The following is a 6,203-nucleotide window of genomic DNA, read 5'->3' as shown; positions in this document are numbered from 1 at the left end:
CTACAGAAGCTGTATTATCTTCCTGCCTGACCTGATTTTTTTTTTTTTTTTTTTAGAACTAGAATCCCTGTTACAGACTATACCACTATTTCAGTTGCAAATAATATGTTCTATTTTCCTCATATGCAAATTATTATGCAGATGGGAAGTATGGAGAAATGGTTCCTAGAAAACTACATTGGTATTTGTAATACCTGGTTTCTGGACTGGATCAGGAGTTTTTTGGGAGGGACAGTTATTTCTCATTTATTACCCCCAGCTTCTTGCTCAGCAATTGGCACACAGTAAGAGCTCAACAAATACTGAAGGAACAAATGGACTTCAAATGAAGCATCAAATGGAAAAAGAAGGAGCACCTTCATTTCTTTCCCATTAGAGATTAACACCATTGAGAAAGATAAAATCCATTTTGAATTGAGTTTGAATATTTCTCTTTCAGCCACAAATCAAGACCACCAGAAAATATCACACTTACAAGGATACCTAATGCCAAAATCCCAAGAGTTAAGTCTGGATTAAATATGAATAAATGATTAATAGAGCATTCAAAACTAAGCTTGACTACTGTGGAAATATATCAATAATAGAAGGGAAATAACCTAACAACCAGGGAATGCCTCCATAGATCAGGGCACATCAATGTAGCAATGAAATACATTGTAAATCCATGAAAATACTGGTTTTAAAGCGTCTTCAATAGCATGCTGTATCAAACTACCTTGTGCCACGTTTCAGAATACCTATTCACCTATAAACTTTGCCTTTTTCTTATTCTAGCTCTGAGGCAGTGACCAGCTTTGCCTAAGTTCTGATTCGCATAAGCCCAAGTTAACACAGCTTGCTTCATCTCGTAATGAAGAGCCTCTTGCCTTCCACCCCCAGCGCTTCCCTGTTGACACTGAGGTGTGGTTCATTACAAGACCTGCTCACACCCACACTCACATTGAGGGAGTTAATATACTACAGGGCAAACTATGGATCTAGAGGAAAGAGTAGCTGGTGGATAAATTATTTCCCTTTTTCTCCTCCACGACTGACGATTCTATGATGTAGCTCATAAGCCTTCTTGGAGAATGTTTCCATGAGACTGAGCTGAAAACTTCACACTGGTTCTACCTGTTTCACTTTCCTTTACTTTTTTCCTACTCCCTGGAATTGCAGTTCCTATAAAATAATAGCCCTTAAGATTTTGCCTCAAGCTCTGCTTCCTAGAGAAACCCAGAAAGATGTTTAGAATGTCCTAAAAAGAAGACTTTCAGGCCAGGATTTTGGAGCTAAAGTACCCAGTTTGGGGATGGCAGCAAACATTTTGGCTTTAAATGGTGGGGACAGCATTTGTATACTTTCAAGATCCCTGTTGTACTTTGTAGAATCTTTGATCATCTTGACATCTGAGTGAACAAACTGGTCCATTAATTGAGGATATCCTTCTAATCTGACTTGGTGAGCAAGAAGTGGCAATAGGCTAGACGTCCTAGTAAGACACATGCGTGTCAGACGATTAGAAGTAAGATCCATGAATCCGCGGGTCTGCCACGTTGATGAAGGACTTCTGGACCTAGTGGCCTGTGGCCTTTCAGTTAAAGGATGTGGTGGCACTTTGCACCTTATACCAAGAAAAGAGGCAAAACACATGCACTCAGGATTTCGGAGCAAGCATGCATTATAGCGTTGCTCAAACTCGTGTATTTGAAGACTCTTGATTGGAAGTCAGAGCACAAAGGGCATCTATAGTAGATACAAGCTGAGCTGTGTGCTCCCATGCCAGCTGGACCCTCAGACTAGTTATTCCAAGAGTGCTAGAGTTGTCTCTAATGGAATGGGGTGTTCCATGCAGTCTCTGGCAAGCCCCACCGAGAAATACACAGCACAATCCCCTGGAATTGTGGAGCAAAACCGTGCCTTCATGGTTGAAAACCACTGTCTGTTTGATCAACAGTTCCCAGGATTCCTAAGCCCTCAAAGGGACTGAGTAACTGTGGTTCAGGAAGTGACTAATTGTTTTAGGAACAGCCCATCATGAACTCGGTATTACCAAATCTGAGTCACAATGCAAGGTGGCAGAGCATAGTTGTATTTCATTATATTTTGGGGAATAAGCCTCAGTAATGAGAGAGAGAGAGTGGTAACAGGTGATCAGACTTCCTCGTCAGCTACCTCTCTTGCACTGACATCTTGATTTCAACTCACATCCATGGTCATATGAGATTTTTTTTTATACAATCAATAGAGAAGAAACGAGCCTGGTTCACAGGCGAGTTCGCACAGTATGAAAATGGATTGAGAATTGCCGCCATGCTAGAGTTCCACAAAGGAGGCCCTCAGGAACAGCAGGAAACTGTAAGCCACATGCGATAATCCACTTGGTATGGTGGGAAAAGTGACCTGAGGTCCAAACATACGAGGGCTCCTGGGTTCTGATCGGTGTTTGGGTGGTTGGGAAAGGGTCAGTAAGGAGAAAAGACTGGGAAATTAGGGACGAGGAAATATGGGAGAACACTAGGAGATCTGGGCAGTGAAGAGGGTTTACCGTACTGGACACAAGAAGTGCTTCCGACGCCTCAGTCACAACTGTCTCTTGTTCCAGATGCCACTGTGATGACAAGGCTGGTGCAGACCGAGAGCTTCATGCCTGTACTGTGCCCTGTCACCTCCTCCCCAGAATTTTCTTGTTGATGCCAAGGTTTGAGACACAATCAGAGCCCACTGAACCCCATTTTGTAACCTAAGCACACTTAACGCAGAAGTACAGGGAACTGATATCCTGTGAGAAACTGGCCAGTAGGAAATGGAGCTAATGGACACGTTTTCTTCCTTCATCCCCCAGGTAAGAGGTTCCAACAGTCTGTGAAGTTTCTCATGGGATGGACCCCAAGCCCAAGTAACCAGCACCACTGCCATCAGTCACCTTGCTATCACAGCTGGGTATCAGCTTCTCCACCATTCTTTCGCTACTTTGCTTATCCCTCCCTGCCATGCGCCCTGGGTTATGTTTCAAAATAAAGACCCCAACTGTGATTTCTTGAAAACTAAGTTGAGACACATGAAAAAATCATTATGACATAAACCTATGTGACCAAAAACAGAATACAAAATTATCTGTCAGAATGGCTTGTTTTGTAAAAACTGATGTCTAGGAAAAAGTGTTAAGAGGAATGTATTACACAGTATTAACAAGTGCTATTTCTTGGGAACAAAATTAGAAATGGTGATTTATTTATATTCTATTGTATAGTCTCCAAACTTCTTACATTGAACATATGTTATCTGCAAATCCTGAAAAAATGTTTTCTATGGGAAAAACTATCAGCAGGTTTCTGTAATCAGAAGGGATCTAAGGGCATGATCATGGCCAGGTACAAAGTAAATTTCATGGGAAACAAGTATTCAAGTCCAAATCAAGCAAATATCAGAAGCTAACAAAGGTGCCAAGGAAGATAAGCTCCAGAATAGCTCACAGTGATAATCTTATCTAGGGGCTGAGCTCTCTTCTAATATGTCTGAGTAACAGATGTATCACCTATTAGAGAAAACCTACCATCAATATCTAACAGAGGTATGCTGTGAGAAATGCATTTTCTAATTAAAATTTAGATAACATCTGAGAGTCCAGAGGATGCTAATGAAGACCATGGGACAAAATATTTGCAATTTGAAAAAGTCCTGAATTCCTAGTCTTTGGAGTTACGAAATACAGGAGAAGCTAATTTTAGTAATGGGAAATGATGATACAGGCACAACTAGACTGAAAAGATGATTATATTACATTTGTCAAAGAAATACATCTTAGGAAGTAAACCATATTTAGACAAATCAATGAAGATTTGAGGATAGCATGTAAGACTCTAAGGGTCTAGTAGGGAGGTGGACTGCCTCTTGTTTGCCATGAGAAGAGGAGGAATTTTCTTCTTGATCAGAGGAAGGAGTGGATATCAAGGGCTAGGTGGCAGAGATAAGACGAGTCTGAGAGAGAAGGAAGAAGGGTGAAGCCACGGAGTGCGATGTGACCTTTTCCTTGAAACCTACCAGTCATAGCTCTGAGTGCCACAAGGCTGCATGGAAGTAGACTGAAGACAATGAAGAAGGACCGAGTTCTAGAACCAGCTCAGTTTGTTGCAAAGGAGAGATGGCACTCAACGATGCAGATGTGCAGAAGCTGAGAAATAAGAGACTTGCAGAGGTGGAAGAGGGGCTGTGGGCTGTCACAGGAGGTAGGACTGGGGCTGAGGATAAGTGCACCCAGATCCCTGAGTGTGCTTCCATCATGGGGGAGGCTGCTGGTTGCAGAGCCCAGGACTGTGAGATGTTAGGTGAGCCAGTGTCAATGTGTGCTATGTGGGGGTCAGGATGAAGAAACCCAGCTTGAGTTGACGGCCAGGGAGTAACACGAGGAAACTAGGTACCAGAAAAGATGGCACTCCTTAGATTACTTATTTATCACCATGTTGCCTGTCGCCCCTCTGCCAGATTTGTCAAGTAAGACCAGAAATGTTCAGCAGCCATCCTGGAAGAATTTTCTGCAGCAATTTATTTTAAAAATTAAAGCTAGACCCCCTGTAAATAGGGCTAGGCAAATCATTGTAATTTGGAAGTTCATTAGAAGAATACAGTCTTAAAATTAACAAGCACTCCATGAAACTGATGTTGATTTTACCCATAAAATCAGACAGGACCACAAAAGTGCTCACTTCCATTTTTAACTTTCAGTTATTGGTCCCAATTTGCCTAATCCAGGAGGTGAACACATTCAGGGGAGAAGCAAAGATACACAGTGGTGTTTGTCAGAAAGAAGGAAATCGGGGTTAGTCTGGAGACTGAGGAAAAGGGAAGGGAAGGGTAAAACTAAAAGGGGACAAGGCCAGCTTCATGGAAGGGTGTCTCATGCAGCTGCCCAGGGCCCTGCACTAGAAAGATTCCAATTTGGGTTTAATGCCCTTTTGTCAGCATCTTAAAATTCTTAAGATATTAATGAAGTGGCCCTGCTTGAATTTTGTGCAAGTAGTGTAGCCGGTCCTGAGGCAGAGAGATAAAGGAAGAAAAGCTGAAAAGGAAATCAAGAAAGAGAAGTATTATTTTTCTCCAGTTAAGATGTGGGAGATGGGCTTTACATAGCCAGGTGCTTGGTAAACATGGCACTATACTGAGTTCAGTGGGATGGGGAAAAAGTGGGGCATACAAAACAATTGATGCTGTTTCACTGTCATTCCTTTCAGTGCTCAATGAAGTTTATGTGTGGCATCCTCTTAGTTTCTGTAGACCCAGAGGCAGAGAGAAAAGGCTAAACAAATATGCAAACGTGATAAAGGGAATAATGTGAACACCGAAGCTGGACAAGTACATGTGCGTGTGTGAGGGTTGGCAGGGGTGGGGTTCAGTGCTTCCTCCTTCGAAGGATGAGATCTGGGGCATCTACAGGACACTGGAATCTGTGACCTGCAAGAGTATAGAGGAGGAGCAAGACAACAAATCAAAGTGGCTCTATACCATATAATGCTGACACATTAAAATGTCAAAAATCCAACCTGAAATGAATCTGCCTCAAAGAAATTTTCCTTACAGATAGGATCATATGATAGTATTTTCTTTGTCACAGGGACTGTTTGAGATGCTGGGAATCTGGTAGTAAATAGGAAGGAGCATGAATCCAGGTCCTAAGAGAGCTTACAGCTGAGTGAACCAACTCACACAACTACATTATTAAAAGTAATTGGTGCTTCGAAGAAAATATAATGAGTTATAAAAATTTATACATAGGAAGCCTCATCTAGTATGAGGAAGGGAATGTGAGAGCATTCCTGAAGACATAGCATGCAAATCGAGATTTGCATGAGTAGGAGTCAGCAAAGCACGAGGTGAAGGAATTATGGGAATGTTTCAGGCACACAGCTACTGTAGCAAAATATGTGAGTTCCAAAGACCCCAGAGCAGAGATACTTGCTTTTCTTTTGTTCCCCGCTGTACCTGAACTACCTAGGCAGTACCTGACACATAGCAGACGCTCAGTCAATATTTACAGGATGAATGAATGAATGATATGTTGTTTTAGGAAAGCACTAAAGTTTGAAAAGCCCTCAGCCAATGGGATTGTGATCAAAGTAACCCTTGTAAGAGCAAGCAGATTGCAGCCACTAACAAGCAGATGTGAAAACAGATTCAGGAAACAGTGGGGAAAAAGCACCACTAAATAAGCATCAAGATCTAAA

The sequence above is a fragment of the Camelus ferus genome, chromosome 4, assembly GCF_009834535.1.
Source record: "Camelus ferus isolate YT-003-E chromosome 4, BCGSAC_Cfer_1.0, whole genome shotgun sequence".
Classification (NCBI taxonomy): Eukaryota; Metazoa; Chordata; class Mammalia; order Artiodactyla; family Camelidae; genus Camelus; species Camelus ferus.
The sequence above is the reverse complement of the archived record's forward strand: the minus strand, read 5'-3'. Positions refer to the sequence as shown.